Source organism: Bactrocera neohumeralis, chromosome 6 (genome assembly GCF_024586455.1).
Source record: "Bactrocera neohumeralis isolate Rockhampton chromosome 6, APGP_CSIRO_Bneo_wtdbg2-racon-allhic-juicebox.fasta_v2, whole genome shotgun sequence".
NCBI lineage: Eukaryota > Metazoa > Arthropoda > Insecta > Diptera > Tephritidae > Bactrocera > Bactrocera neohumeralis.
The window spans coordinates 62,855,810-62,863,877 of NC_065923.1; positions in this window are offsets into that span (position 1 = coordinate 62,855,810).

Below are 8,068 nucleotides of genomic sequence, written 5' to 3' on the forward strand. Positions count from 1 at the left end.
ATCTTGCTATATGGTGCAGAAGCGTGGAGACCGCAATGGGAGTTTACAAGACAAAGGTTTGCGGAAGATTTAAGGTCCTTTGACGGCGAATGCCACAGAGAATGCAACGTTGAACTACTTATATGCAGGGAAATTAAAGAAATTAAAATGTTCAATTCTCAATTTTTAATCCCGTCATCTAAATTAGATTTTTAACAGTTTATATGACGCCATTGACATACATAGATAGTTCAGTAAATAAAAAGTTCATGTCGTCCGAATTGACAAAAAACACTTCGGTTTGAAGGTGTTCAATGAAGTATCCGCCTGTGGAAGCAGATGTAGGGGAAGACCTCCACTTCATTGATCACATACATATATAAAGAGCAACGTGGCTTGGCTTGGTATTTCCAATTGTCGCCAAATTGCGAGCAGAAGAAACGATTGGATCTATTCTTCCTACATGTTGATTGGCACTACAGAATTTTGCTTACAATATTTCGATAACTCGTCTGCTTATGTAGACAGATTACATATATTTCTACCTACAACCATCGCTAAATTGCTATTAAATTATTTTTTATTCTACATGGCGAATTCAAAAAATTTAAGAGCAGCGATAACCCTATAATTTTTTTTATCGGTATGATATTATGATATTAAAAGTGTGAGCCGTAAGTTTTACTTATTTTTAATTTTTAACCTGGTTTGTGGGATTAAGTATTTGCATACAATTAAGAATAAAAAATGATATTTTTTTAGAATTGACATTTATTCGCATTTGGGTAGTTCATTCATATTAAAAAATTAAATTTTTAATTCTACTCTGCATCGGAGTTAAAAAATTAAAATTTAACTTCTAATGCAAAATTGTTGAACTAAAAAAATCGCAAACTGATGTTTGTTCGCATTAATACTTTTGTTTTTGATTTCAAATGCGTAAAAGTAAAAAACAAACCTTGAAAGTTTGAAAGCAAGTAAACCAAAAACCCTTAAATGGTGAAAGCAGGAGAAGGAGAAAAATACGTTGACAATCTCCTCGACAACTTGCTTGTTTACTTATTCTTGTGCGCACCGTTTGACGCTGTCAGTAAAAATGACAGATTACGTTCGCAAAATTGCTTTAATTGCTTATTAATTCAAATAGTGTAACAAAGTTTTTGTTTTCATGTTCACAAAATAAAATGTAAATGATAAAGTTTGTGGAAATTGCTGAAATATATAAGTAAATAGTGTTTTATTAAAAATACATTAAAGTGAAGTGTGTTAGTGATTTAAAAGAGCAGGAGTATTAGAGGGGGTTGAATTGCAGGAAGTTAAAAATCTGGAAAAATCGCATGTGCGGGAAATGTTCTACAGATCATTCTGAAGAAATTTATCTAAGAGTTTATAACCGGTTTCGAACCAGTGATTTGTATGGAGATGGTTTTTAGGATCATAAAAATGTTTACGTCTGTTTTTGAGATATCCGAATGTAATTTAATATGTAGGTGCATTTTGATATTCTATTGTTCGGTACACTATACTACAATCTCCCATACAACTGATTATTCAGATTTCTTAAACTTCGCCTTTAAAATCGAAACCGGTTTTAGATCCATAGCCTCTTAGGCAAAGTTGTTAAAAATGTTCGGAAGAACATTTCCCATATACGCGATTTTAAAGAAGACAAGCTATCCGCTCTGATGTGTTTACAAGTGTTGTTGGAAATTGTAATAAATACAAGTTTCATTCTGGCAGAGCAAATAACCGTTTTACTGAGTACCACAAGCAGTTTGAGCAATAGTCGTAAGTATTGCAACTTTGGCAGCTGTCACAAAGATTAGTTGCGTCCGTATGCTTCACTGATGGATGAGTGGACAATTGCATGGATGAATGTATTTGTTTTTATTAAGTTTCAAGAAACTAAAGAAATGATATTAGCTATGTAGAGGGTTACTATTGTTGCAACCTCTATCTTGGGGGATAACTTCGCTGAATTGTATTTTAATGTGACAAGGATCGATTAGATTGCCCGTCTAACAGATTGAATTTGAATTAATTATATAAATACTTGTGAGCATATTACATTTATATACATATGTATGTAGAAACTACCACTTTTTCCTTTGGAAGCACAGTAGCACAAGACAGTTTAATTAAAATGTATATTCGATGCCTTTATTGTGCCGCGTGGCTTAGAAAAAAAGAATAAAACTTTAATAATGGAACACCTTTTATCTTGAATAGTAAATAACAAATTACAACAAAAACACAGCAATACAATAAAGGAATTTTTGTCAAGTTGCCTACAAAGTCACCGAAACGGTAGTGTCAAAGAGCATACATTGTCCTTAGGTTTTAATCTCCAGAAATAACGTTATGGCCTTGACAGACGGCAGCGTTAATCCGGATTAACTGCGCACTTAATCAGATCCAAATTTGTAGGTGACAGACGGTAGCTATGCGAGTTTGAAACTCTCATAAACAGCTCATTGTCCTTTTTATAATATTTTCAATGAAAATTGATAGAAGATAAACATTACGGTTGTTAGCCGACCAATTTTTACCAAACCATTTTTTATTACAAAAGCATATCAACACATTATTTTTAAAACTGCATCAAAACATAGAAGTTTTATTGATATTATATTGAGAATTTGATAAACAGCTGTCAGGGTTGCTTGTATTTCATTCACAATAGATGAAAATTGGCCATTTTTAACAATGTTGCCAACGAAAATCTCACAAACTCCATAAAATTTTGAGAGTTATTTTTGGATTCAGCAACGGAGTTAGCTGTGGTAACTCCTGAATTAATCCCGAAAAATGCAATTAATCTGGTTTAACGCTGCCGTCTGTCAATGCTATTACCGATGCGCGGCTGCAAAAACAAAAACGAAAAAACGTTAACTTCGGCTGCAACGAAGCAATAATACCCTTCTCAAGTACATTTCTTATGGCATAAAAGGATATCAAAATATCATTATCTTGATTTTGATCTGTCAGTTCTACAACTGCATTATGCTATAGTAGTCCAATCTGAACAATTTGCTCAGAGATTATCGTGTTGAACAATAATAAATTCTAATTGCGATTTGCTTGGTCAAATAAAAAAGGTTTCTAAAAAAGAACTTGATTTTTTTCGATCAGCTTTGAATGACAGCTATGTATATTGTATTGTTCGATATCGACTAATTAGCAGCTTCATCGGAACGGAGGGAGTAGTTTGGAGTAAGCAATCGGCTCAGCTCGTCACACTGATAACTTTCGTATAAATTTTATAAGGTCTCCGATATTTCTTTCTTGTTGTTAAGGGGTTATTCAACTCTAGAATTTTGAGAAATTCGATTTTTTTTTCATATATTTAAAGTTTAGACCCTTAAGAACATATCCTCCAAAGGATTTTTAAAAATTAAAATTATTTTAAGAGCTACAGTTACTTTAGTGACGCAGTACCTAGCCATATCGAATTTTTACTATGAACGCGTTTTTCTCGAAACTACTTTTTTCCACACGGTACCGGCATTATCTCAAGTTCTATACAACCGATTTACTTGAAATTCTCCTTCTTTATATAATCCTTTATCGTTCCTACCAGCATCGTGTCAAAATTTTTGTTTTTAATATTTTAAAAAAATTCAGGAATTTAAAAAAAAAAGCGTAAAAAATGATTTTTATTTTCAGGCAGTCGCCATTTAAAAAAAAAATGTTTTCGTGTTCTCTGAAATAGGGACTATAACAGCATCCTTACTGATTAAGAATTTCTTTTGATTTTTTTTTTCAGACCACCAGGAGAGTCAGGATCAATGTCACCAGGATGCGCCATTTTTTTTACACCTGTCTCTCCCCCTCCCCCTCTCTAATTATTTTAATTTTTAATATTTTTTTGTAATTTTTTTTTTCTGTATTCTTAAGATATCAATAAAAACACCATAAAAAAATGGATAGTAAAAATATTAATTGCCTTTTTTACGACACTTTAAAAATTACCTGAAATTCATGCTTTTAGAGTAGAATACCCCCTTAAAAATTTCGTGCTAAACTTAAAATACTCTGCTCAGGGTATCAAAACAAGTAAGTAATTCCCTAAATGCATTCTCTTAAAGGACTTAGACTTACCACTGCGGTCGGCAGAAAATAAACAAACATGTAAAATAAACGAGAAAAAAATCACAAGTTGCATGTTACAATGAAAAAATATCCACACAATAAAGAAAACCACATAGCAATAAAAAAATAGTTTTAATTCAAAGAAAAGCGACAAATTGTTTTTGACTACTGTTGCTCAGCAATATTTTGTTGTTTTTTTTAATTTCACCTTTTGCTTTGGCGACTGCGCACAGCGCCCCACATATGTACAATGCATTTATGCCTTATTTACATTTATTTTTATAAAATCCCTTTTCCATCTACCAAGGAATGTCGCATGTACACACATTTTCAAAGCAACAGCCTTCACAATAGCCGCTTAAGCAGCCGCCTATTTTTGTTACAAAGTCGACGCTTTACAGTTTAGCAGAGCGTTACAAGTGTGCATACATACATACATATGTATGTATTTATCGTATTTATGCTGCATTGTCTGTACGCTTTGTAAATATTTGCTAAGTTTTAACGGCAGAAAATTGAAAACAGCATCTTTTAGCGCCTCCAGCGTGCGTCCAAAGTGTAGGTGGTTGTTAAGTAAAAATTATCTTTGAAGAGGGAGAGAAAAAAATAAAATAATTGAAAAATACCGCTATAACAGCAAACATTTAACTAATGTAACGCTTACTTGCGCAAGCGTGTAGCGTCATTTAAACGATTACCCGAGTTTTGTGATAAGCGGCGGTTTGTAGGGAGCACTTTGTTGACTTTTCGTGGCGGCAAATTAACAGAAGTCGAAAAACTGTTTTATTTAGTAGGAAAGTTCAAAAAAATGAGATCGTGTGATCTGGAGAATTATGTCTGCAAAGAATAATTATTTAAATAACCGTTACTTGTAAGTAAATTTACATTTGCTAATTAATAAATTTAATTGCTATGTGTCGGATGGGCTTTGAAGTTTTATTAGTTTGTTTTTACCATAAGTACATATGGCGAGATTTCGAAATTTCTATTAAAGTTACAAGGGAACAACCGACTAATATTTCAACGGTATGAAAATGAATATATAGCGCATAGAGTATCTGCAGGAGGTTATTTACTGTTAGCATTATTTTGTTTTTCGGTAAATATTGATTTCAATAATATGTAGTTATTTTTAGAACAGAATTGCCACTAGACACTATATTTTTCCTCTAAAATTTATCGTTAACAACAGACGTATGAAAATATGTGTATGTTTATGATCTAAAATCCATTTAAAATGTATTCGAAGTTAAAGTAGTCCTATAATATAAGGTGAATATGTATATGAGGTTAAGCCAGTAAGTCATTTCCCTAATAGCCCGATGCCACAGTATCTTAAAAGAGTCTCACTGTCGTGGATTTTTGTTATCTTATTCTCCGTGAGAGCCGTAATGTTAATTCCATTAAACTATTTTTGACTGTTTAGCCGACAAAGCAAAGGCAATTATTGAATTTTTGTTTTTGAACGCTGGGGACTTCCCTTCCAAAAAGAAGAGCAATTCTCCATCAATCGGTTCTTGCGCTTTTCTTCCTAAACATAGTTCCAATTCAGTCCGGAAATGAAATTAAAATTACGATTTACAAGAATTGACATTACGCCTATTGAAGATGTGTGAGATAGCAGAAGGCACCAGATTAATCGTGTAAATCATTTTCTGAATCAAATATTTGCCGTGAGGAAGCTTTAAGTCCGATGAAGATCAAACTTGCTCACTCCAGACTGAGATCAGTGACTGATACTTTTCAATCTTCTTTTTTTTTTATTGGCGAAGAGACTGCTTACTCGGTTATGGTCGAGTTTGCAATAGCGAGCCAGTCGTTCTTCTTTTTCGCTGTTTGGCGCCAATTTGGAAATTCCAAGTTAAGCCAGACCAGGAATCTGTCTTTCCAACGGAATGGAGGTCCTCTACTTCTTCTGCTTCTCCCGGCGTGTACTGCGTTGATGCTGTAGAGTTTTAATTCATTCGAACGACATGACCTAGTCAGCGTAGCCGCTGTGTCTCAATTCGCTGAACTACATATGTCAACCGTTCTATAACTCATACAGCGCATCGTTCCATCGAATGCGATATTCACCGTTGTCAATGCCCAAAGAACCATAAAACTCGTAACGTCGACTAATCACAAGTTGTCATAGTCCAGGCCTCTGCCCCATAGAGCATGCCCACTAAAAATAATTTTCATTGATTGGTTTTTGGAAAATTTCATAAAAAAGGCTGTTTATTTATTGAAATATTTTGCAAATACTTAGTTCCTGTTGCTAATCCAACCTTTCTTCTATAATATAATTCGACAAACCAAAAATTAATAATTTCAAATAAAAAATTATATATACATACATATATTTAAATATATAAGATATTTTCATGTTTCCTAATTAGTTTATTTAAAAAAAAATTATAACGAAATCTCATATCCTTCTTGTATCCCTTCAATGCTATTAAAAGTCTGAGAATTGAATATAATCCAGCTTTTATGTGGCTTAGCGGCAAAAATAATTACATTTGCGAAGTCGCAAAGGTGCCAACTCGGACCCTTTTGCAACAATGGCCAAAACGAGCACCCGCAAAACACAAAACAACACTGAAGGTGAGCAATAAAAATCATTTAAGTTCTTATCCTGCTAAAGGCGCACATTGGTCAGCACATATACACACACATATATATACAGTCATATATGAATGAATGAATGTGCATAAATGTAAGGAGTTTACTAAAATAATACAATTGTATATACCGAGGTATGGATATATTATATGTATGTATATAACGTAAGTGTGTGTGTAAGCACATGTGAGGATAAACAAACAACACCTTGCAGTGATTTGTAATTGTCATATTTAACAGAAATCCCTACAAATGATTTTCGCACAAGAGTCATGAATACGGATACATATGAGAGAATATACATACACATGTGTATATATGTACATACATCCATACATACGAGTAAGTGCAAATGCGGGTAGTGATACATATGTAAAACAAGTATGGGAAAGGAAAAGGGCTAAGTTCGGGTGTCACCGAACATTTTATACTCTCGCATGATAGAGTGATAATCGAGATTTCATTATCCGTCATTTAAATATTTTTCAAATACCGTATTTGCGTAAAGATTTATTCCGCTATCATCATTGGTTCCTAATGTGCAGAGAAGGCATCAGATGGAATTCAAAATAGCGTTATATTGGAAGAAGGCGTGGTTGTGAACCGATTTCACCCATATTTCGTACATGTCATCAGGGTGTTAAGAAAATATTACATTACATTTCATTGAAATCGGTCTAGTAGTTCCTGAGATATGGTTTTTAGTGGGCGAGGCCACGCCCATTTTCAATCTTAAAAAAAGCCTGGGTGCAGCTTCTTTCTGAGATTTCTTCCGTAAAATTTAGTGTTTCTGACTATTTTTGTTAGTCGGTTAACGCACTTTTAGTGATTTTCAACATAACCTTTGTATGGGAGGTGGGCGTGGTTATTATCCGATTTCTTTCATTTTTGAACTGTATTGGAAATGCCTGAAGAAAACGACTCTGTACATAGCAGTTTCTGAGATATGTACAAAAAACTTAGTAGGGGGCGGGGCCACGCCCACTTTTCCAAAACATGTTATGCCACTCCCTAATGCGATAGCCAAATTTCACTTTAATATCTTTATAGTTTTAGTTATGACACTTTATATCGGGTTCCGCCATTTTGTGGGCGTGGCATGGGCCGATTTTGCCCATCTTCGAACTTAACCTTCTTATGGAAGGAATACGTGTACCAAGTTTCATCATGATATCTCAATTTTTACTCAAGTTACAGCTTGCACGGACGGACGGACAGACGGACGGACGGACAGACAGACATCCGGATTTCGACTCTACTCTCTCTATATCTGACTCTTTTAGTTTTAGGCCTTACAAACAACCGTTATGTGAACAAAACTGCATATAATACTCTCTTTAGCAACATTGTTGCGAGAGTATAAAAAAGCATGCTGGATATGGGAAAGGAA